Source organism: Vombatus ursinus, unplaced genomic scaffold, assembly GCF_900497805.2.
Source record: "Vombatus ursinus unplaced genomic scaffold, bare-nosed wombat genome assembly UNPS02014812.1, whole genome shotgun sequence".
Classification (NCBI taxonomy): Eukaryota; Metazoa; Chordata; class Mammalia; order Diprotodontia; family Vombatidae; genus Vombatus; species Vombatus ursinus.
In genome coordinates this window covers 16,693,178-16,718,431 of record NW_020954590.1, presented here as the reverse complement: position 1 = coordinate 16,718,431, position 25,254 = coordinate 16,693,178, and the positions used below count along the sequence as shown (strand labels likewise).

The following is a 25,254-nucleotide window of genomic DNA, read 5'->3' as shown; positions in this document are numbered from 1 at the left end:
ACAGAAATCTTTATGTACAAATATAGCTACTTCAGTTAAAACCTTTTATAATCTTTGATCTGGAAGGGATATTAGAGATCATCACCCTGCTGATAGATACCCACAACCGATATTAAATTCCTCTTAAAATAATTTTATATTGGATTAATCAATAATCATTTATTTAGCACCTCCTATGTTCCAGGAACTCCCTAGCATTAGAAAAAAGAGGACCCTTCCATAGTGTTCTAGGAAGGCATCACCTGCAGCCATCCGCATTTACTCAGAGCCTACTTTGTCCCAGCCTCAGGGATAACCTCCAGGTAGCCCCCCTCCCTCCTTTGTAGCCACACACAGCAGCATGATTCACTGAAACCCAGGGATGAACCCCTGTGGAAAATGATAATCTACTAGAATTCAGTCCTCAATAATTAACAAACTTCCACCCTGTCATACCTTTCCCACCCCAGTAATTCTGAACCTTCTGCTGCTGTTCAAACCTTGTTTACTTGTGCCCCACTGACTACTTCCTTATTCCTATTATGCTTAACCTCCCCCTTCCTCCCACATCCCACTCTAAAGCTACCTACCTCTTGCCTGGTGCTTTCTGGAGTTCTATAGGTCACAAACTAGCTTTAATCTTAAGCCTTTTCCTTTCTCTTTCCCTGATGCACTGATGTTCTGGCTTCCTTCTGATGATGCAGCTTTCCTGGCTACCCTTTACAGCACTGGTTGCACTTTATTCATTCACTCAGATTCTCTGGTCATGGTTGGGGAGTTGGAATAGTCCTTGCTCTCCATTGCTACTTCTAGATTCCCTTCTACCACTATCACTCAGTAACTTCTCCTGCTTTGAGATAAATATGGTTTATCACCATATTTATCACCCAATTAAGATTCTGGTTTAGAGACTTCCAGGATACTCTCCTCCCTCCATCCCTCCCTCCATGAGTTTAGTGCCTAGCTTGCAGTCTTTCTTCACCCAGCTCCTTTCCTCATACAAGGGAACTTGAACATACATATTGATACTCCTTCAAATAATCTAACCTTACAATTCCTCATTTTAGTCATTTCCCAAGGTCTACTTCTCTAACCTTTCCCATGAGTTTCAATAGTTTTCTCTTACTTTCAGGGTCAAATATATAAAATCCTCCATTTGGTAATTAAAGTAATGTATAGTCTGGCCCCTTCCTATCTTTGTAGACTTTACCTCTCTTCTGTGAACTATCAGATTCGGCTGTACTGGCATACACTATTGCTGGCACCCAACACTTTTCCATTTCATGACTTTATACTAGCTATCTCCTATACTTGGAATACTTTGCTTGCTTATCTCTGCCTTTGATTTTGTCTATAAAGACTCAGTTAATATATCAGCTTCTGCATAAGGTCTTTTTCTGATCTCCTTAGTGCTTGTGTCTTTCCCTCTCAGGATTACTATCTGTTTACATTTTTCTTGGTTTGTACCTTGTTGTTTACATGTTGTTTTCTCCACTAGAATGTCAGCTCTTGAAGGAAGGGACTCTTTTTGCCTCTTTATATTCCCAGGGTTTTCACAGTGCCTTGGCACAAGGGAAGTTCTTAACTGTTATTTGATTGAACAACTGATTTTGTCAAGATGGAGCCAGCATGACAAAGTGGTAGGTAGGAAGTGGTACAGCTGAGCTTTCTTGAACAAAACTCTTCCAAACAGATTTAAAAAATGTACTAGACCAGTTCCTGGTGGAGAAATTAAAAAAAAAATCACAGGGAGTCATTTGTCCAGTCCATGTTCGTATAGAGTTGGTACAGAGAAGTCTGTTGACACTGGGGATGGGATCAGGCCAGGGTGATGCCATGTGCAAGCACTCCAGTGCCCAGGGAGAGGCTAGGCACTAGGGCAAGAGAAGATCCTAGATCAGTACTGTGGCGCCACAACACCCATACTGGGGCACCATGAGGAGACAGGAGCCAACTGGCAGCTTTGTGGCCCACCACCTAGTTCTGGTTCTTAGATTTAAAGTGGACTGAGAAGGTGACCTGCACTCATGGTGGGGTGGTGTTACCATTTAAGGAGGTCCTGGGTAGTGTATCAAGAACGGAGGAAGTTCAGTCGCTGCTAGCAGAGCAAGCTATAATTTCCAGCATCTTGCTCAGCTTGCAGAAGAATAACCAGGGCAGCAATCCCAGATCAAAGGGGATCAAACCTACAGTCCTGTCATTCTGAATCAATAGTTTTTTCAGCTGGCTGATAAAGGGTCTTTGATTCTAGCAGCAGCCCTACTTTGGCGGAGACTGAAACCCAGGTTAGGAGCTAGCAGAACTCCTATCAGGGAGGGCAGCAATCAGACTTTGTCCTGGATCATACCACTTTGGAAGCACTGAAAGTTTGCAGGTTTTCAGCCTGTCTTTGAGATCCTAGAATAAAACAGCACTCAGTACCCCAAAGAAAGCAGCAACAGGACCAGCCCAGACTTTCACTATAGAAGTGTGGTGGAACCCAGCCCTAACCTGAGGCAACAAACAAACAAAAAGGAGTCAGCATAAAAGAGCTATTATGGTCCCAGGGAAGTTCAGAAAAGAGAATTTCTCTAAAACATCTGCAAACAAAGCCTCAGAGGAAAATACAGCTTGGGCACAAACTCAGCTAGTCTTCCTAGAAGAGTTGAAACAAGGGTTTAAAAAAAAAAAGTTAAAAGTGGTTTTTATAAATGAGATGAGAGTGTTTGAGGAAATAATTGGAAAAGGAAAATGAGAGCTATGGGAGAAAAAATTGGAAAGGGAATTAACAGCTTGGCACATGAGTTACAAAACCTTACCCAAGGGGCAGCTAGGTGGCACAGTGGATAGAGCACGGGCCCTGAAGTCAGGAGGACCTGAGTTCAAATTCGGCCTCAGACAAAACACTTGACACTTAATAGCTGTGTGACCCTGGGCAAGTCACTTAACCCCAGTTGCCTAAAAAAAACAAAACAAAAAAAACCTTACGCAAGCAACAGACTCCTAGAAAATTAGAAAGGACCAAATAGAAACTAGTGACTCCATAAGGCCTTATGAAGTTTTAAAACAAAGTTAAAAGAATGGAAATCTAAGGTATCTCATAGTGAGAACAACTGTCCTGGAAAACAAATTGAGGAGAAAAAAAAATTTAAGAATCATTGGACTACTTGTCATGACTAAAAAGAAAAAAAAAAAGCCTAGACATCATAGCTCAAGAGATCTTGAAAGAAAACTTCCCAAATCTCTTAGAATAAGAAAGCAAAAGGTAAGTAGAAAGAATTCATTGGTCCCCTTCTGAAAAAAACCCTGAAATGAAAATATCCAAGAATCATAACCAAAGTCCAGAGTTTTCAGTTTAAAAAAAAAAAATACTTAAAGCCGCCAGAAAGAAAGAATTCAAGTACCAAGAGCCACAGCCAGGATTACATAGGATTTATTAGCCACTTCCTTAAAGCAGTGGAGAACTTGGAATATAATATTCCAGAAAGCCAAGAATGTAGGCTTACAGCCAAGTATACCTTGCTCAGCAAATCTTAGCATAATGTGTAATGCTACAGGGGGAAAAAATGGATCTTTCATGAAATCAAGTACTTACAAACATTTTTGATGAAAAGACTAGAGCTGTATAAAAAACTTTGAAGTTCAATTACAAGAGTGAAGAGAAACAAAAAAAGGTTAAATATGAGTGGATGATGATAAAGGACTTAATAAGGATAGCTCCTTAGTATATTCAAATATGAGATGATACATGTGTCCCTTCTGGAACCCTGTCATCATCATCATCATCATCAGAGTTTATAGGAGTCCAATTAGACAGGGCCAGGAGTGGTTTTATTATGGTTTGATGATCTTAAGAGGATGGAAAGAAGGGTAGAGGAATAACAATAGGGTAGGAAGGTGACAAGCTGGATCTTGACTAATTAAAACAAAGTATTTTCAAAATGCACAGAGCATGAGATGAAGTGTTATGTACAAGGGACAGAAAGTAGTTAGTTTTGTTGGAACATGAAGTGTGTGAAGGAGAGTAGTAGTGGTAGTAGTAGTACTAGACTAGCAATAGTAGTAATGATTATAGTAACAGCTAGCATTTATATAGAACTTTAAGGTTTACAAAGCACTGTACATATATTACTTAATTTTCACTCTAACCCTAGGAGAAAGGAGCTGTTACTATCTTCATTTTACAGTTGAGAAAACAGGCTGAGAGAGGCTGACATGCCCCAGCGTCATTATCTAGTGTCCAAGAAGAGATTCTAACTCAATTCTAATTGACTTAAAGCTTACTGCTTTATCTAGAATTCTACCTAGCTACAATAAGTTTAGAAAGGCAGGGTAGAATAGGAGGGACTTTAAAAGTCACAGGGTTTTGTTTTGTTTTGTTTTTTATCTTTGAGGCAAGTGGTAGCCATTGTAACTTCTTGAGTGGGGACATTATCACATTTGTGTGTTAGGAATATCAGTTTGTCTGATGTGTGAAGAAGGGATTGGTATAGTAGACAGAGAGACACATCGTCATTGTTTAGATGAGAAGCGATTCAAGCCTAAACTGGTTTGGTTATGTCAGTAGTGGACAGAAGGGGGCATATGTAGGAGATGTGGAAGTAAAATCAACTATACTAGCCAGCTGGTTATATATGAAGGTGAAGGAGAGGGAGGAGGGGAAAGTAGAGGATGACCCTGGGTACTTAGAAAGATAATGGTGTCTTCAACCGAAATAGGGAAGTTTGGAAGAGTGTAGGATTTTGGTGATGAGAATTTATAAGATCACAGAATTGAACACTGGTTCCTAAATTGCTTTCCAGCTAACTTGTCTGCTGCATTTTTGATATGTTAAGTTTCAGATGACTATGGAACATCTAGGTGGAGATGGGTGGTTGGCAGAGATACTGTGGTTGTATATATAGTTCTGAAGAGTTATCTGTATAGAAATGTGATAAACTATAGGACCTTCTCTTTCTCCACAAATTCTATAGTGGTCAGTTTGACCTTATTGACTAGTTTCTTCTTGGTGGGCATTATAAAAGAAGTTCCTTGTGTTGAGTCCTTTATTATTTTCAGTATGATATTATTAAAACAAATTAAGAAATTACTAATTAATGCTGCTAGCAGACATCCTAGAATGTCATAGAGGTCATAGAATCATGGATCAAAACATCCACCTCCCTCATTTTATAGATGAGAAAACTACTACCCTGAAAGGTTATGGTCACATGGATAATGGGTGTCATAGGCAGAATTTGATCCCAGGTTCCCTGACTCCAGATATACCTCCTTTTCACTCTACCACACTGCCTCATATTACTTTATATTATGCATTTCTGTTAGGCTTGGGGTGTGTTTTCTTAATTCCATCATTTTTTTTTTTTCTGTTCAAAGTAGTCTGTAGTATATTACTTATGTTTCTATGTCTGTCTACTTTCTACCCACATGACCTTCATTAGGTTTCATCCTCTGGGTTCCTGGATTTTCTCTCAGTGCTTGTTTGATTGGATTGGATCTTCATGATGGATAGTCCTGTTCTCTCCCCCTTTCTCCCTGCATCCCCTTTTACTTAACTTTTCAGTAATGTACATATCCTTTTAAACCAATATCCGTTACGGTTCTCATCATACTAACTCCTCTTTTTTAAAGCAAAATTCTGATATTTTTCAGGGCTCCTAAAAGAGAGAAGTTGCATGTGTACAGTAAGGACAGGAAAGTATTAATTAGTGCTCAAATCCTATTTTTCTTCTTCTCTAATCTTTCTCCCATTTGCCGCTTCTCCCACTGTAACCACCCTAGTCCAGGCCCCCACCTCTTATGTCTTAGGGCATTTTACCTCTGACTTGGTCTACCTGCTGCAGGTAGTTCAATTCAACACACAGGTCAGAGAACATTTCCATTGGGTTAATTCCCTTCTATTGGAAGTCATAGTGGTGATGGTCATTTTCTAAGAGTGTTTCTAGGTTCTGTAAAATATAAACTGCTGGTACTGGGCAAGTCACATAATCTCTGCAGTCAGGCTCTGATTACCCTCCTCTTATATTACTTTCCTTCTTGAATTCTGAGTTCCAGCCAAACTGAGATTACTTGATGTCCTTTGTTCTTGTGTCCCTTATTCTCAATCTGTGCTCTGCCATCTCTCCTTCTCCATCAAGCTGGGGATGTGCCTGCTCCCTGTCCCCTCCTTCACTTCCTAATCTCTCACTATTGAAATTCCTCTAGTTGTTGAAAACACAATTCAGGTATCATCATCGCCATAAAAACTTTCTGGCCTGCCCTCCAGGTGAAAATTCTATCTCTTTCCTTAGTAATCTGCTTTGCAGTACTCTCAATGTACTGTTGGTAGAACTGTGAATTGAACCAACTGTTCTAGAAAGCAGTGTAGCTGTACCTTGACCCAGGTGTACAGCTGTGAGGACTGTAACCCAAAGACATTAAAGAAAGAAGAAAAAAAAGTATATATTCAAAAAATATTTATAGTCGTTTTTTCATGGTACCCAAAATTTAGGGGCTGTTCTGTTGAGGAATGGCTAAACAAACTGTGGTAGATGTGAATGTAATGAAATATTGTACTAAGGGAAATGATGAAATGGGAGATTTTAGAGAAAATTTGGAAAACCTTTTATGAACTGCTGCAGAGCGAAGTGAGCAGAACTAGAATGATCTGTACATTAACAACAACTGAATAGAGGGAAAATAATTTTGAAAGATTTTAGAATTCTGATCAGTGCAATAATAAACCAAGAGCCAAACATATGAACATGAAACATGCTGCTTACTTTCTGACTGTGAAGTGATGAACTTAAAATGCAGAAAGAAACATACATTTTCAGACATGGCTTATTTGGGAATTTATTTTGCCAGACTTTGTTAATTATATTTTGAGGGATTTTTTTCCTAAATAAACTGTCCTATGAACTTTATTTTGTCTCTGAATTTTTGCCGCCTCCATACCAACTCTACATTTTTCTTCTTTAAGAGCAAATATTATGTTCCCATAGCAATTCTTTCCCACACTGCAATTTTGATCAAACTGGCCACCCAGAACACAGGATCGCACACTCAGAGTCAGTCTTCCTCTATCCCTTTACTCGCCACTGACCACCTGTCAGCCATCTTTCCATGATCCATACCTCCACTGGACACTCTTGCTTTCCTGAGGGATTTGGTGTTTACATTTTTTAAAAAAAAAGTTCGAAGTACAGATTAATTAAAAGTACTTGTTACTTGAAAATTTAAAGAAAAAAGTCATCAAGGGCAAAAAAAAGGTCATTTAAACACAGACGTTTTTAAAAATACAGAAGAATGTTCATTAAAAATTTAACCAAGTGAATGACAACATAAGCTGCATTTAAACCCTGACCCCATTCTGCTTTTTGATGGGCTCTCAAAGGTGAAATTACTGTCATAGTCTGTTAGGTTTTCTACTTCTGTTCAGTATCCTTTAGAAGTTAAACTGTGGGGGTAGGGGGTGGGGATACTACTAACATTTTCCCTAAACATCTATTGGCTTGTAAGTACCCCATAGGATTTCATTTAAAAGGTTATGAGGTGTAAGAGGTAGATGTAAGGTGATTGCTACAACTCGAATGAATTTTTACACAGTGACCTGAGAAGAACAGATGGTTTCTTAAGTGCCTACATTTAATCAGTAATTTAGGCTTTAAAAGCTGTTACGCTACTACATCATTAATATTTTTCATTCATTTTTCATTTTTACATTACAGAGTTACCTATACCACTGTTTTCTGTGTTATTTATAGGAGACTTGAAATGTATCAAAGTACTGAAGATCACACATCAACAACCAGTAGAGCTGATCTGACTACTTATTTGAATTTTGGTAAGTTATCTATGACTTTGCTTTCAGTTTGTACTTTTGTAAGTCTGCCACCTTCCATGGATCATTTAAAGCTGGGAAATGAAAATAATAATGGTTCTAATCTGTGCCCAACACATAGTTAACTTTTCACTTAATTTTTAATGTTAAGTCCTTTTAGTTGATTTGCAAGCTAATAATTTGTCAAAAGGAAATTTTTTGTAGTCACTGGTTTATTACTTGCTTAGAATTATGTGTGTGGGTAAAGAAAATTTTTCTGTATTGCTACTAAATTCTGGTATCATGGAATAAATAATATTTGATGTATTTACATCTTTAATAGCAGCATACTGAAGGTATTTTCAGTGAAGTGTAGGTTGTATACAGCAAATTTGCGTAATATGGGTTATTTTTTTCTCTATACACTGGCAATTATAAATTTAAGTTGTTGCTAAAATGGTTCTATAATGGTTCTGAAGACTTGAACAGTTACTGTTTGTGGAGGATTGGAAGACTCATCCTCCATCAGGCAGTGATAAGCTTGTCCATTCATGAGAAAGGATATTTCTTCTGTAGACCAATTGATTAGGGACTTCCTGTATTTTGTATGAGATTAAAAATACTAGAAGTTCATTTTAACAAGCAAATTAGAGTTATATTAAAGGACTAGAACATTAAACAGACATGTTAAATTTATATAGTTCTATAAACATTTCTTTCTGAAATTTACTTTCAAAACATAGAACTGTTTATGTTTACCATACTTGAAAAAGATCTCTTGGGATTTTGAGAAGCTGTTCATTTTATCTTATCCCATGTGCTATATAAAATGCGTTTCTATTTTATATAGATTATATACATTTTTATCTTACCCCATGTGCTATATAAAATACATTTTTATTTTATATAGATTATATACATATCTAAAACATCGATGGTTTTAAAAAAAATACTCTATTTGTTCAATTAATGTAAGTTTTTTAAGGCACTTTACAGATCTGATCTTAATGGAGACTCCTAAGCATCCTCTGAGGTCATCACTCCAGGTATTGATATTATTAACCCAACTAAAAGACAAACCTGTCCTCAGTGGACTGGAGTAGATGTGACTGTTGGAAAAAATGATTTTTTCTTTGAACTCTTTATAGTAGTTAGAAAATTTCTGATATATTCTGGATTAAATCATGAATATCCACCTTGAATATGATTTATTTAGTATTATCTATGTGAAGACGTTTTATCTGAGTATTTGAAAATGGCAACATCACACTAGTTAAGTTTCTGAATATTTAAAGGAACAGAGTGAAACCTAAATCATCAAAGAATTAAAATATTAAAGAATCAAAGATCGATTCAACAAATATTTAATAAGTACTTACTATATGTTTAATAAAGTATTTTAATTATCTCTTCATTTTATCATAATTTTTCCTAATATCATTCTGTTATTAGACATTTTTTTTAAACACAGTTGAGACTCCTTTTGTGTCAAATTATTCTTCAGGACTAACTTCCTTCACTTTTAAACATCTTTTCCCTTCCCTTTGATAAAGAATGTTTTGTTTTAATCCTTTCTTTTACAAATTTCCATTTTGATAATTTATGGAAGTTGTTAGTATCTATTTAGGTGTACATACTTTTTTAAGCATCTGATAATGATTTGGGCAAATCTGAAGTGAAATTTTACAAGTCAGTAGTGGGATAATTAATTGAATTGAGCAGAGGATCTGAGGTCATGGTAACTTAGTGATTAAAATAATAGCTCACCAGATTGAAGCCACCATTTTGTCTGGTCTCTGGAGTGGCATCTGTGCCCCAGTTTCAACTTGGGGCTAAACTCCATATTTATTCCAGTCCAAACTGTAAATGTGGCATAGCTAATTGGTCCAAAATTAGTGCATGAAGATTAGCCTCGAGCTTATCTTACTTAATTAAAAAAAGTTGGTATAAAGGCTTTCTGGCATTTCATTTGCTTGGAAAACAAAAGACCAGTTCTTGTTTTTTGCCTAATTTATTTAATTTAGATTTATAAGCCTACTGCTAATGAGGTTTTTTTAAAAATACTTTGTGTAATAAGACACTGTTTTTTATGTGTAATAAGTGTTTGCTTTTTAATTCAAGGACATGATTGCTGTTGAAAATATGTAAAGAAAAAAATATTTGTAGTACTTTGCAAATTGGAAAGTTCTTTTATTTTCATGCAAGGCAATCTGTCCTTACACTAATAATTTTACAATAAAAATTTTTCAAGAGAATGGCTTCGATGATGATAAGTCATATAGGATTTTTAATGTAGATAATTTGGGATAAAATGCAATAATATTTATATACACACCATTCATTATTACACATAATGACTGGGGGTGAGAGGAAAGGGTGGTTCATGAGATTTGAACTCAGACCTTCTGACTTCCAGGTTTCTCCTACACTTTGTTGATGAGTGAGAGCCAAGTGTGTACATTTGAAATCTTATGTGTAACCCTTAGAAAAAAAGCTTGAGCTAAGCATATAGCCTACAAATGCTAGCTATTGGCTATTAAGTTGTTTAACTAGTCAAATATCTGTTGGTTATTCTTCCTGTGGAGCAATGAGAGACTTGATAATAACTAGTAATAAAATACTAGTTGAATAAATTCCAAATGAATAGTTCTTTTTATGTAATGCTATAGTATACTTTCTACCTGATAAAATTTCTTCTTTGGGAAAGTATAAATGGCATACTTAATGTCAAGAACAAAGGAAAGCATCAATATCGGTGGAATAATTACTCTTTTAAATTGACAGACAGTCCATCTTTTATACCCTAAATAACCAGATATTTAAGACTGATTTTAATGAGTTTTGAAAAAGAATGTTTAAAATACTTTTGAACTTTCATTCCATTCCTTACTTTTCTTATAATGGCATTGACAAAAGCCACACTGTATAGGCATATTTACTGCAAGAAGCATTATCCGTGGAAAATCTTCTTTATCTTTCTGTCTTTCTGTGTATAATTTAGATTGATGACATGGTGCCTTCAGTGCTAGACAAAGCAGAGAGGTGCTAGAAGGTTCAAAGCAGGACAGCTAAGCTCAAGAGTTATCAATAAGAATTATTCATTGTCATGACTGCTTGCCCTGAGCTTTCTTAGGAGATTCAGAGATATACTTGAATAACATTTTGACAGTAAGTGGTTATCAATTAAATACTGGGTCTGGCAATAACATTGATACACTTTGACAAGAGGTGTCAAACTGGGGTTAAGGGAGGGTAACCAGATCAAAATGTAATTGGGAATGTTTAACAAAATGAATAAAAATACAGCAGAACATAGAGAATGTTAATTTGTGGTTTTTCTAATATTAATGGATAAAATGGATAATATCCCACATCCACAAGTCAGTCTGCAGTCTGCAGGGATCTCTATTTGAGTTTGTCACCTCCACTTTCAACTAAGGCTGTCAGATACTGCCTTCTTTCTTCTATTAAAATAAAGTTTAATTTCAGTTTTCTATTTTTTTAATGGAAGGTTATGGTAAAGTTAAACAAAAATCCAAGCAAAGATCCTTAAACTTTCCTTCCTTCTGTCATAGAGGTGAACTTGGATTCTTGAACACTATGCCAGCAGAGTGTAAGCTCTGAAGTTTCTTTCATTAAGTATGATTCCAACAATAGAAGAAAGAATGAGAGGTCAAAGAATTGTAGATTACACAGAAGCCTAATGTTAATCAGCAACCATTTTATTAGGTGCTTAACGTATGTCAGGTGCACTGTGCAAATGCTCTTGATATAAAGAAGAAAAAAAAAAGGACAATCCCTCTGTCAAGAAGCTCACAGTCTAATGGGTAAGACAACTCGCAGAAAACTGCGGAAAAACAAGTTACAAATAGAATAAATTGGAGAGAATCAACGGGGGAAGGCACTAGGGATGGGGAAAGGCTTCTTGTAGATGGGATTTTAGCTGGCGCTTGAAGAAAGGCAGGTAAACCAGACGGTGGTGATTAGGAAGAAGAGGATAGGAGTAGTCTGAAATATTTCCTGAGTCAGGAAAAGGAGTGTCTTGTTCGAGGAGGCCATTGTTTGTGGATTGAGGGGACCGGGTTATGAAAGGCTTTAGACCTGTGCTTTAGGAGTGTCATTTTGGTAGCTGAGCATGGATTGTAGTAGGGAGACACTAGGTAAGGAGACCAGCTGGCAGGTTATCGAAATAGGGCAGAAGTAAGGATCTGTACCAAGGTGGTGTTAGTGTCAGAGGAAAGAAGGAGGCTACATACATAGGTTAATATGGGGAGGTGAGGGTGGGGAGTTGAGGATGACATTGTGGTTGGGAGCCTGAGTGATTGGGAATATGATGGTACCCACAACAGCATAAAGGAAGTTAAAAGGAGGGGAGGCTTTGGGGGAGAAGATAACAGTTAGGATTTTGGACCCATTGAGTTTAGGATTGGGGCATCCTGTTTGAGATGTTGAGTAGGCAGTAGGAGACGTGAGTCTGGAGTTCAGCAAAGAGGGTTAGATTGGGTAAGTAGGTTTGAGAATTATCAGTGTAGAGATGATAATTGAATTCATAGCATCTGATAAGATTACTAGTCAAGAATTTTCTCAGGTTTCTGCAGTAGTTTTGTTTGACCATTGATTTCTTACCATTCTTGCTGAGAATTTTACTCCTTCTCTCTTAAGTTTCTGGCTTCTATAGAGTTACTTCTTTTTCCAGATTACTTGCCATTTTTTTCCTTTATCATTTCATTTTCTCCACTCAACACAGCCCTCTCAACCAAGTATCACATCTTGCCCTGATTATTCAATAGCCTTTTAATTGATCTTGCTGCTTCAAATAGGCCCCCACTCCATTCCATCCTCCCCTCATCTGCCAGAGTGATTTTCCTACCGTGCAAGTTCACACAGTAAAACCCTGTGGCTTCCTATGAACTATTGAATCTGACATAGACTCCTCTGCTTGGCATTTAAGGCTTTTTATAACCTCAGCCCTTCCTACCTTTCTAGTCATCTTAAAATGCAGTCACGTCCATGTTACAGTGACCTACTAGGCTTTTACTAGTACTAATGGACTCTCCATCTCCCATTTCTGTGCATCTGTACTAATTGTGCCCCAAACCTGGACTGCTCTTCCTCCTGTCCTCTAGCTTCACTGATTTTCTTCAAAGTTCAGCTCAGTAGGCCTAGCTGCTACTGCTAGAGCTTTCCACTTTGAGATTTCTTTCCATCTGCTCTGTATGTAACTTGTATGTACTGAGGCATTTACATGTTCTCTCTATTAGAATGTGGGTTCATTGATGGCTGGGACTGTTTTTAGCTTTCCTTGAATCCCCAGTTATTTAATACAATAGAGGGCACAGCGTTAACGCTTAATAAATGCTTTTTGACATCAACCAGTTTATTTAGTCTCTTCCATTCGTTAAAGAGTGTAAGAAGCAAGATCAAGTTAGAGAATGTATGTAAAGGTGCTATAAATGTCAATTTTTACTCCAACATATTGTACTGAATCTGTGATCCTATTGATGGGAGTATTCCTCCTATATCGTTGGATCTCAGTGATGTGGATATTCCTATCATCAGTACAGATCAGTAACCCATCAGTGCCATTTCATCTTCTGCAACTCTTGTCCATGTCCTCCTATATATTTTTCACTGTGTTTCCCCCCAATGTTTAGCTAAACTTCAAGTTTTCTCGATATGAAGATTCTAGTGAAGCATGCCTCATACCATTAGTTATCCCTTGTTCTTGCTGCTTGACAAGACTATTAATTTTTCCTTATTTTACTTGATGATATATTTTATGCTGCTTTTACTTAATAATTCCTTTTTTTGTAATGTGTTGTAGGCTGCTCATACTATCACTGAACCTTTATTCTTGGGGGCTTAGTGTCTCATGATTCTCAAAATGGGGAGGAGTGCAGTGCAGTGAAAAGAGTGCCAGATTTGAAGTCAGAGGATTTGGATTCAAATGTTACTGGTGTCACTACCTTCGTGATTTTGGGCAAGTGATTTCAACTCTGCGGCCTTATTTTTCTCCTCTCTCAAATGAGAGGATTGGAGTAGATGATCTCCGAGCCTCCTTCCAGCTCTAGATAATGACATTATGATAGTCTTAAAAGGATGGGCTTTTTTTTTTCCCCTAGAAGATTAAGGTCATTAGAAGAACTTTTCAACTTTCCAAAGGCCATTTAGCTTTCTCTCCTCCTTTTCGATTCTGAGTCCAGCTCATCATCCAGTTATTGTGTTTTTCTGTCATTATGTTTATATGTATATGATGTTTACATATGTACAAAAATGGTTGAACTCTGTGGTCTGTAGCTATTCAAATACATGTCATTTGATTCTGCCTTTACAGTAACTCTCAGATGTGTCCCGTTTACTACACTAACAGGCACTTTTTGCCTTAACTATTTTAGTAGTTTCTTAATTGGTTCCTCAGCCTCAAGTATCTCTTATCTGTCTTCCCAGCTGATATTCTTAAAGTACAGATTTGACTGTTTTCCTAGCAGCTTCTGGGATTAAATACAAACTCTTGTCATTTAAGTCCCTTTACTGTCTGGCTCAAGCCTACCTTTCCAGGCTTATTGTGTCCAGCCAAAACTTCTTACTTTATACTCTTACTCATACAAGACAGTCCATCTCCTGGCTCTGTAGCTTTCTAGAGATAGTCCTTATGCTTGGAATGTACTCCTACCTGACCTCTCACCTACTTTCAGCTTCCTTTTGTGTATTTTCTTTCTCCAATAGAGTGTAAGCTCCTTGAGAGCAGTGACTGCCTTTTTCTTATTTGTATCTCCAGTGTTTAGCACTGTGCCTAGCTTATAGTAGTTACTAATAAACGTTTATTGATTATAACTGAATGAATGAATATAAATGGTCGTCAAAGAAGGTCATGTCTTTTTATCATTCGAGCAATCTTGGACAATTTGACATGTACGGGGAGGTAACGAGTTGTGAAAGCTAGTTGTATGATATTATATTCAACTTAGAAATGTTTACATATTTCTTTTCTAGAGTAGTTACTTTTTTGGCATGTTAAACTTGAGTAGCTAAATAGTCTTTTTTTGCTATCCACATCCACAGAAAGAACTGTGGTGTCTGAATGCAGATTGAAGCATTTGCTTTTTTTTGCTCTTTTTTTTCCTTTTGTTTTGTTTCTTCCTTCTCGTGGTTACTCCCATTGGTTCTAATTCTTCTTTACAACATGACTAATGTGAAAATATGTTTAATAGGAATGTTTATGTAGAGCCTATATCAGATTGCGTGCCGTTTTGAGGAGGGAGGGAGAGAAAATTTGAAACGCAAAAGCTTATGGAAGTGAATGTTGAAAACTAAAAAGAAATTAATTAAAAAAAAGAAATTAAAAAATTAGTCTCTTTTATATTCTTAGACTATTTCCAAATGAAGCAGTCCTTGATTTAAAACTAGAGACCTTATTAAATGATAGCATTTGGAAAAACAGAGGACAGGACAAAACTTGACAATTCTTCTTGTTGCCTAAGTAACATAGATAGGGAGATGCATAGCTTCCCCACCCCCCACCCCCCATCCCCCTTTACTGGTTGATTACTGTTCAAAAATAAAGGGCACTTTTGTTGGGAGATTATAGGAACACGTTGGCATGCTAGGAATAAGGATCCCAGATCTCTGGCAAACACTACATGTAGGCTTAGAGATGTACCACTCTGCAGCAGAATGAATTACCTTTAAATTTCCCCACCCAACTCAAGAATCCATAGAGGGACCCCTGGAGTCTTGGAGGGGTTCTAAGAGGGTTAAAGAGCAGAAAGCAAGGACAAACAGGTGACACTTGCAGGGGGTTTCTGAAATCCTAAGAATTGATGAGATGAACAATTTTAGAGGAAACTATGAAGACTTTTGTGAATGGATACAAAATAAAGTGAGTAGAACCAGGCAAACAATTGAATCTATATAATGCTAACCACATCATTGAGAAAAACGACCTTGAAAGACATTAGAATTATGATCAATGCAATGGTAAACTAGACCAAAAGAATGAAGATGAAACATGACATCTCCTGACAGGGTAGTGGTGACTTAAAATGGTGAAAGAGACATACCTTTTTGAACATGCCTAACATGGGGTCTTGTTTTGTTAGATTATGCAACTATATATTGAGGGATTTGTTTTCGCATTTTAATTTTTTAAAATTTGATAATTTGAGGGATTGGGAGAAACAGATTAATTTTTTTAAAATTAGTTACTTCAAAAATTTTGTATACATATATTTTAAAAGGCCACATTCTCTCTATTCGAAATATATAGATAAAGGTTTTTCAGAATTCATGCCCTAAAATGCTTTTTTAACTTTTCATATTTTCTCCAAATCATAGCTTTTTCAAAGCCTGCTTATTAAAGTCAATACTTCAGGTCTCATTTGCAGTATTGTGTTTAGTTCAGGGCCCTGTTGTTTGAGAAGGTTGCTGGTAAGCTGGAGAGGGTCCAGGAAAAGGAAAAGATTGTGAAGGGCTTTGAGTTCATGTCATATGAGCATCATTGAAGGAAGTGAGCATGTGTAGTCTGGAGAAGAGAAGACTCTGGTACAATATGATAGCTTCATGTATCTGGAAGGCTTTCATGGAGAAGAGGGATTAGATTTGTTATGTTTGACCCCATAAGGCAGAACTAAGGGCAGTGGCTAGAAGTGGCAAAGAAGCCAGTTTAGGATTGGTGGAGGGGAAACTTCCTAACACTTAGAGATACCCAGAGGTGGCATGGCCTACCTCAAGAGGTGATGGTTTCTCACTCTCCCTCCAGGACTTTTTCGCACAGAAACTTTGTGAACACTTGTAAGCTAAGGTCAACAAGCATGTATTAAATAACTGGCACTGTTTTAACTAGCTAGGCACCAAACATAGAAACACAGTGGATGAAACAATCCCTACTCTCAAGGAATTTACAGTCTTATGAGGGAGATATTAAGTACCCATATTATATAAACAATAAATACAGACAAAAACAAAGTAGGTCAATACAAAGTAGTTTGATAAAGGAGCTCAGGAGACATTGGAGGAATTAGGAAGGGCTTCACTTAAAGGGTGGTGTCTCAGCTATGTTTGGAAGGAAGAAGGTTTCTCTGATGCAGTGATGAGAAGGAAATGACTTTTCATGTGTGAGGGGAACAGAGAATATGGATTTGGCTGAAATGCGGAGTGATGTAGGGAGAATGATGTCCAACAAGGCAGAAACGCTACTTTGGGATCAAGATGTGAAGGCCTGTAAAAGCTGTAAAAGTGAGGAGTTATATTCCATTCTAGAGGCAATCTGGGGCAGCTAGGTGGCGCAGTGGAGAGAGCACTGGTCCTAGAGTCAAGAGGACTTGAGTTTCAATCCAGCCTCAGACACTTGACACTTACTAGCTGTGTGACCCTGGGCAAATCACTTAACCCCATTGCTTCCCTCAAAACCCCTTCTCCCCCCCCAAAAAAAAAGTCACAAGAGGCAATCTGAAGTTTCTGGAGTTTATTGAGTAGGAGAATGCCATGGTCAGGTCTGAGTTTAGGGAAAATCACTTTGGCAGCAATGTGGCAGAATAGTGTGGGGAGAAGCTTGAGGCAGGGAGAACGATTAGGAGGCTTTAGCATTTATCTAGGGGAGGGTAGCTAGGTGGCATAATGGATAGAGTACCGGGCTTGTAATCAGGATCATGAGTTCAAATGTGGACTCAGACACTTAGTAGCTGTTGACCTTGGGCAAGTCATTTAACCCTTTTGCCTCAGTTTCCTCATCTGTAAAATGAGCAGGAGAAGGAAATGGCAAACCACTTCAGTATCTTTGCCAAGAATACCCCAAATGGGGTCACAAAGAGTCAGACAACTGAAATGATTCAACAGCAGGGGAATAAATGATAAGAGTCTGACCCAAACTGAGGCAACCTCATGTACTTCCATGGGTTTAATTATTCTCTTTTTTCAAATGACTCACATATTTATGTACCCATCCCCTCATGTCTCCCTTGAGCTTTATAGTCTCTCCCTTATATCCCATTAGATGTTCCATACTGTTATGTCTTTAATAAACTTCACATTTATTTATTTATTCATTCATTCATTCACTTATTTATTTACATATGTATGCATTTATTTATTTATTTATATGAAGCAGTTGGGGTTAAGTGACTTGCCCAGAGTCACACAGCTAGTGAGTGTTATGTGTCTGAGGCCAGACTTGAACTCAGGTCCTCCTGACTCCAGGGCCGACACTCTATCCACTGTGCCACCTAGCTGCCCCTAAACTTCACATTTAGCATAGAGAAGGCAGAAGGTATTATTCTGTTCTTCCTCTCCTGCTTGCCCTCAACTGCCTTGTTTTGCTCTGTAAGGCAAAGTTAGAACAGTATTAATAATTTTTTTCCCACGTGCAACTTTTGCACATATTTAAAGACAGCCTAAAAGAAGGGGTTCGATGTGAGAGATGTTGTAGAGGTAGAAATGAAGAGATTGGGCAGCTAATTGGATATATAAGGTGAGGGAGAATGAGAGTTGAGTATAATGTTAATGTCATAAACCCAGGAAAATGATGTCTTGGACTGAAGTAGGGAAGTTTGCATTTGAGGCAGGATAGGGAGAAAATGAGTTCTGCTTTGGATAGGTTAAGTTTGAGGTGTATTTTGGACATTCATTTGGAAATATGCAAGAGGTCATTTGTCATGTTGAATTGAGGGGAACGGAAGGGGAAAGGAATATTTACATAGCACCTGCAGCGTGCCAGGCACTGTGCTAAGCACTTTACATATATTATCTCATTTGATCCTCACAACAACCCCAGGAAGTAGGTGCTGTTTTCAACCCCATTTTACAGTTGAGAAAACTGAGGCAGACAGAGGTTAAGTGATTTGCCTAGGGTCACACAACTAAGTGTCTGAAGCTGGATTTGAACTCTGGTCTAACAGATTCCAGGCCCAGCACTATCCTTTGTGCCACTTGGCTGCTCAGGGAAGAGATTTATAGATTTCTGTCTGGAAGTCATCCAGGTAGAGGTAATAATTAAATCTATGAGAGTTGAGGTGTTCCCTAAAAGTTAGAGCATAGTTAGAGAAGAGTAAGGGCTTAGGAGAGAATCTTGCTAGGACATCCTCAATTAGGGAGGGATATATGGACGATGAATCAGCAAAGTGGACCAAGGAGGATTGGTAGTCGGGTTCAGGAAGGGAATCAGTGGGATGAGTGTTAGGAAAGCCTGGAAAGGAGAAATTATCTGGGAGGCAGAGAGAGAGAGAGAGACCAGGCATTTCAATTGATGCACCCGTTTTGTTTGGTCCTTTAGGTATTCTTAAATTCTTGTCCTTCTAGTGTTAACTGTCAAAACAAAAACAGCAGCCAGGTTGGAAAGTGTAAGGAATGAAAGTAGATCATCAGATTTGGCAATTAGATCTTTGGAAGAATAGCTCCATTTGAATGATGAGGTTGCAGTCTAAATTTCAAAGCAATGACTGACTGGGAACAGAGGAACTCAAGTCTGTGAGTGGAATTTGGCTGAGAGAGAGGAGAGCAGTAGGATAGCTGGATGTGATGGGAGGATCTAATGAACATTTTTATGTGTGGGTTGAACTGAATCATGGAGGTTCTTCTAATTTCTTCTGCGATTTTGTGATGATTTCTAGATGATAATGCTAATTTGTCCTAATCTGTAGTTAGAGGCAACAAAGTGGTACAGTGGATAGAGCATTGGGCCTGGAGTCAGAGAGACCTGAATTTAAATGTGGCCTCAGTCATTTCCCAGCTGTGTGACCCTGGGCAAGTCAATTAATCTCTCTCAGCCTCAGTTTCCTCAACTGTAAAATGAATATAATAATAGCACTTCCCTCAGGGTTGTTGTGAGGATCAAATAAGGCAATATTTGTAAAGCACTTCGCATAGTGCCTGGCACATAGTAGGCACTTAAAAAATTCTTATTCCCTTCTCTTCTTTCCCCACCTTTTGACTTTCTTTCAATAACACACACACACACACACCCCATGTTTTGGGCTGAGATTGGAATACAGGCTTCTTCACGGTGGGCAGGGTAGGCTATGTGCAGTAGGCATGCACTGTGACCCTGGGTCTGACTGCTAGAACCAGCCAGAGTTTAACTCCATTGGCATAACCTTTGAGAGTCAAGATTACTTCAACATCACATTAGGACTTTAGTAGAGAACCCACAGAAAATATTTTACAAAATAGGTAAAAAGGAATTGGTTATTCAGTTTTGCAAAGTATATGCCACAAGTTTCTTTTAAATGAGTAGTTTTCCCAGTATAATTACTTTATTTGCATGAAGCTTTTCTGGAACACCAATTTTATAAATCAAGCCACTTTTATAGAGAGTTTGGTAGTTCTTCTTTGTTATTTAATGGAAAGAGTAAAATTATTTTTTGCATTTGCAATCATGCCATGGAATCGTAGAATATTTGATTTGGAAGAAGGACCTTATCTACAACTGTTGCTTGAAGTCATCCATTGAAAGGGAGCTCTATATCCGTAGGCGAGCAATTCTATTTTAAACAGTTTGATTGTTTAAAGGATCTTGTCAGAGATGTGGGGACTGAAGTGGAGGTGGGCTGGCGGGGCAGAGTGAGAGATAGTGCAGCAGACAGCCTTTGTGTGTGATGGAAGTTCACATCTGCAGCTAGAATGTGCTCAATCTGAGGATGGTTTGTAACCACCTCGCTGCTGGATGGAGCACCTTTTTTGGAAAAGATCACAGATCCAGGGAAGTCTCAAACTAAGGAACAGAAAGTCCTACTTGTTGAACTGAAATGATGGCTTCCCTATAACTTGTACTCTGCTGTCCTTGTTCTGCCCTTTAAGGTAAAGCATAACAAAAGGAATAGCTTGTCTGAGGACAAGCTTCAAATACTTAAAGATAGCTTGAGATAGGTTTTTCATTTCCAGGATCTTCTCTAGACCAGATGTACCCAGTCTTTAAACTGGTCCTTTTTTTGAATTGTTTGTTGAGTTCCCTTGGTATTCTGGTTATCTTTCTGTGGTATTACTCCATCTAGTCAATATCCTTTCTAAAATGTATATAGCATGACAGCACATACAATATTCAAGATAGAGTCCTAGGATCATAGGTCTAGAACTAGAGGCCATCTAATCAAACCCTCTCATTTTACAGATAAGAAAACTGAGACCTAGCGAGGTTCCATGACTTGCCCTGCAGCTCTTACAAGTAGTTATCATCAGAGGGAAATATGAATGTAGGTCCTTGGACTTGAGAATCACTGTTCCTACCCCATATCACATTGTGGATAGTACTGAGGGCAGCAGGATGCCATCTGCTTAGTCTGGACATTGTATTTTTTTTTTTTATGTCACCATAAGATAGTATTAACTTCTTTCAACTTCCATGACTATCACGAGATGCATTCTAGCTCTAATTCTTGTCACTTACTTGTGCAGTTGATTCTTTTTTTAACCTGAATTTAGTATTTACATATCTATTAAATTTAATCTTGTTAGCTTCAATTCACCATTATAACTTCCCCAAATATTAAGTTACAGTTCTGTATCTCTCTTTTTATAGCTATATTATCTGTAGCATTGTCTTGTACAATTTTGATAAGCATTTTAAGACTTGTTTTTATTTTTATCATTTGTTTTTATATCACCTTCATTTCCCACTCTACCCCTCCTCCAAAGCCATTCTTTAATAAAGAGGTTAAAAAAAAGTTCAGCAAAACTAACAAGCATATCAAAAAATGTCTGAGGTTATATATTGTGTGTGTGTGTGTGTGTGTATACATATGCCATAACTATTTTGTTCCATTAATTTAAAGAAGATGGGGAAAGTATCTTTTCATGCCCTTTTTTTAGGCGGGAGGGTAAGCTTGGTCATTATTTCACATCATTCACTTTTAATTGTTTTCTTGTTGTTCTTTCCATTTTCATAGTTAATTACATTTAGAGATCTCCATCAAAGTTTACATTAATCCTTTTTTGGCTTAGTAGCTCAGTCATAGCATGGTGGATAGGGCACTGGACTTAACTGAGTTCAAATCCTACTTCAGACATTTACTTCTTGTAAAGTCTACGTAAGTCACTCAACCTTTTTTTGTGGGTCAAGTTTCCTCATCTGCAAAAATGATGAATTGTATTTGATGCCCTCTGAAGTACCTTCTGGCTTTAAATCCATTGTCCTGTGATCCTATGAAACTACCTAACTGTATACTAGCATCTTGTCTATCACAAGCAATTTGTCCTTTTTATATTAGACCCATGATTTTGTTGGTTTAGGGATCTCTGGGATGCATATTCTTCTACTAATGCAAATAGGCAACTTGTATGTTGTCTTCAAGTATGTATGTGTGTGTGTGTGTGTATATATATATATACACATACATATATATACATATATATAAATGCTGCTACTGTTGATGTTGCATTTAACATAGTGCCTGGCACATAATAGGCACTTAATACCTGTTTGCTGATTGATTAATACGCTAATATATTTGTAATCTCACCAATGTGGGTATATTCTCCAGTGATAAAATAGGAATTCATCCTTGCCTATCCATCTTGTGGGATTTGTTTCTGCCCTCCTCCAAATCCAACACACAGGAACATTTCTGTGTGTAAGGAACATTTATCTCATTGTTTTAAGACTGTATAGATACTGGTGCTGTCCATCAGTAATACCTTGCTTTTGCATGACTTGCCTTTGTTCCCCATGATACCTTTTTTAATTACATCTTTCTCACCCCTTCCTCGGCTTAATTCCTCATCTAAACTGTGTTTTAGTTTGCTCATCCTTACCGTGCACTTCCCTTCACTGCCTTTGAATGACCCTCAACTTCAATTCATTGGAGGCTATAGCATTCCATGTCTTGTGGTGATACAGCATCATTAGAATAATATTCTTCTCAAAAAATTGCACCTTTGTTTCAGGAGAAGCTTGGGATTATTAAGATAACTATGCCTTTTTCTAACTCTAAAGTTTTCAAAGTGCTTTACCGATATTATCTTATATGGACTTTATAGCAACTCTGAAGTAGGTATTACAAGTATCATTATCCTCAGTTTATAGTTGAGGAAACTGAGGCTGAGAAGACACCTAATGTCAGTGGTAGGATTTGAATACAGTTCTTCCTGTGTTTTTTATATGTATAATTCTTTAAAATATGTAGAAAGTGGTTAACAAATAAAGCAATAGTAATCAAATTAGCAAATGGCATGAATTGTCCTGAAAGTTGAGTAAGGTGTATTTGAAATCTCCCCCTTTTGAATAACTTTAGTTAATGTTGTTTTAAAAGGGTCAGTGTGTCTCTTTTGCTAGGATAAGATATCTTAAGGTATAGCACTATTCAGCTTTTTCAGATTTACGGGGGTGTGTGTGTGTGTGTGTGTCTGTGTGTCTGTCTCTTCCCCAAAGAAGTAAATTGCTTACTTTGGCAGGGGTGGAATTAGACTGCATTGAACTCTTCGTTAGTGTCACCAACTTGCCTTTAAGTAAATTTGTTCCAGCAATGCCTTAAATGACTGACTTGTGGCCTTAAAAAATCTGTGCAATCCCTGAGAGTGATTTCTTTCCTCTTCACTGATTGAAACTAAATGAACTTCTTGCATTTCGGTGGGTCAACAAATTGTTGACTTTCCAAATGACAGTGGTTTTTGTATAGCTGTAGGTAGTGATGTCATTTAAGTATAAATTAATGTGATGAAAAGTTTCAATGAAAATGAATAATTTTAACTGCATGTAAACTGTGTCTTTATAGGCAAAGAAGTGTGGGAAATTGAGTAGTTACTTGGTAAACTTGATAAATGGGGATGCCTGGATGTAATTACTTAGGTCAGTTTTGCTTTCTTTGAATTCGCTGAGTCATTGTTAGAACTCCCTTTACTTTGAATCCCTGGACTTTGTCTTAGCTTTCCTCAGCTTCCCTCTGTCCTTCCTTAGTTCACTAGGCCATCTTACTTGTCACCATCATCCTAAGCAGGATTGCAGCTCTGTGGCACCTTGGGTAGAAGTGCTGGGTCTACAGTCAGGAAGACCTGAGTTCAAATCCAGCCTCAACCTTTGTTCACCTCAGTTTCCTCAATTGTAAAATGAAGATAATAATAGCATCTATCACAGTGCGTATAAAGATCAAATGAGATAATATTTGTATTGTGCTTAGCACAGGACCTGGCACATAGTAGTATTATATAAATAGAAGAAGTCCTTTTGTTCCTTTTTACATTGCTCATGAGATTCCCATTAGAGTGTAGCTTTCTGTTTGACTCCATTATAGTGTCTCCTATATGGATAGCCAGCATTTCTCACTTGTCGTGAGGGAATCATTCACTTCTTGGGGAGCTGTGTTCAAATTTTGACTATATTGCTTATTAGCCCATATTGATGCCGTTTTTCTCTGAACTCCTAGAGCTTAGTGTTTATAGCACTCCTTTGCAAATTAATCATATGCTGATTTTATGAGTTGTTTTATTGCTTCCTAATTTTCTGTGTGTCTTATTTTCCTGTTATGACTTTTTTTAGAGCAACAACTTTGATCCTTCCAGTTTTAGTTTTGTAATATGACCACATTACTGTGCCTTGTATAAACTTCTAGACTACTTGTGCCTTGCATGTGGACTCTCGAGTCAGTAGTTTAGAATTGGAAGGAGCTGGTCCAGCCTTTTCGTTAGACAGAGATCCTGAAGCACACATATTGATTGTCTACAGGATTCTTAAAAACCATCATTACTTGGACAGATTTTATTGTTATACTTCTATTATTTTATTTTAGTATCAGATTTACTATCTTTATACATAACACATAATGCTTTCAACTTTCTTTTTTGTATTTAAATGAGAAGCTTTTAGATATTTAAAGTTAAGTGGAAACTTACAGAAAGAATTATTTAAAACTTTGAAAATGAGATTACATAATGCATGGAAACTGATGATCAAACATTTACTTTGCAGCTGTTTATGCCTGTGAACTGACCTTACCAAATGTAGGAGGAGCACTATGTTTATTGGTTCTTCTGTGCAGTAACTTCAGAATCTATAGTATGCTCTCAGCAGTGCAGTTTTTATGTTATTGGTGTAATTATTACCCTGTTGATAGTCTTTTCACTGTATCTGGAAATGTAGTCCACCTCCTGAGGACCAAAGGGAAAAATGGCAGCACTTAATGCCATTATCCCCACAGAGCCTCAGAAATGGGGACAAATCTTTTTCAGGGTAATCTCACAATTGCTATTATTTTGAATTTATTTTATTTCAAAACAACGTTCAATGTCTGCGTTGGTAAAATGTGAAAGGTAAAATAAGGTCAGAATTTTAGAAGAAAAATGGAGAATTGTCTTAAGAGTTTTTACTGGATGGAGACTGTCACTATTGGAAGGGAGAATCTGGGCCAACAACACAAACAGCTCCCATTTATTTTAGAGTTTTAAAAATTTTTTTTACTTGTTCATCTTTTTCCTTTATGAAGTTTGTTTTTTAAAGAGAAAAAATCAGACATTGTTAGGCTTCTTTTTAGTTTTCTTAATAAGAAGCTTAAAGTAGATCGCTGTTGTATGGTATT

General features: G+C 37.4%; 1 long non-coding RNA gene across 3 annotated transcripts in view; it reads left to right on the top strand.

Annotated features, from left to right (window-relative positions):
* Positions 1-25,254, top strand: part of LOC114053890 — a 185,501-nt gene that overhangs the window by 25,672 nt on the left and 134,575 nt on the right. For all 3 annotated transcript variants that reach the window (XR_003570427.1, XR_003570428.1, XR_003570429.1), the window contains exon 2: positions 7,704-7,783. This is a non-coding gene — a long non-coding RNA (uncharacterized LOC114053890). The remainder of the gene's footprint in view (positions 1-7,703; positions 7,784-25,254) is intronic.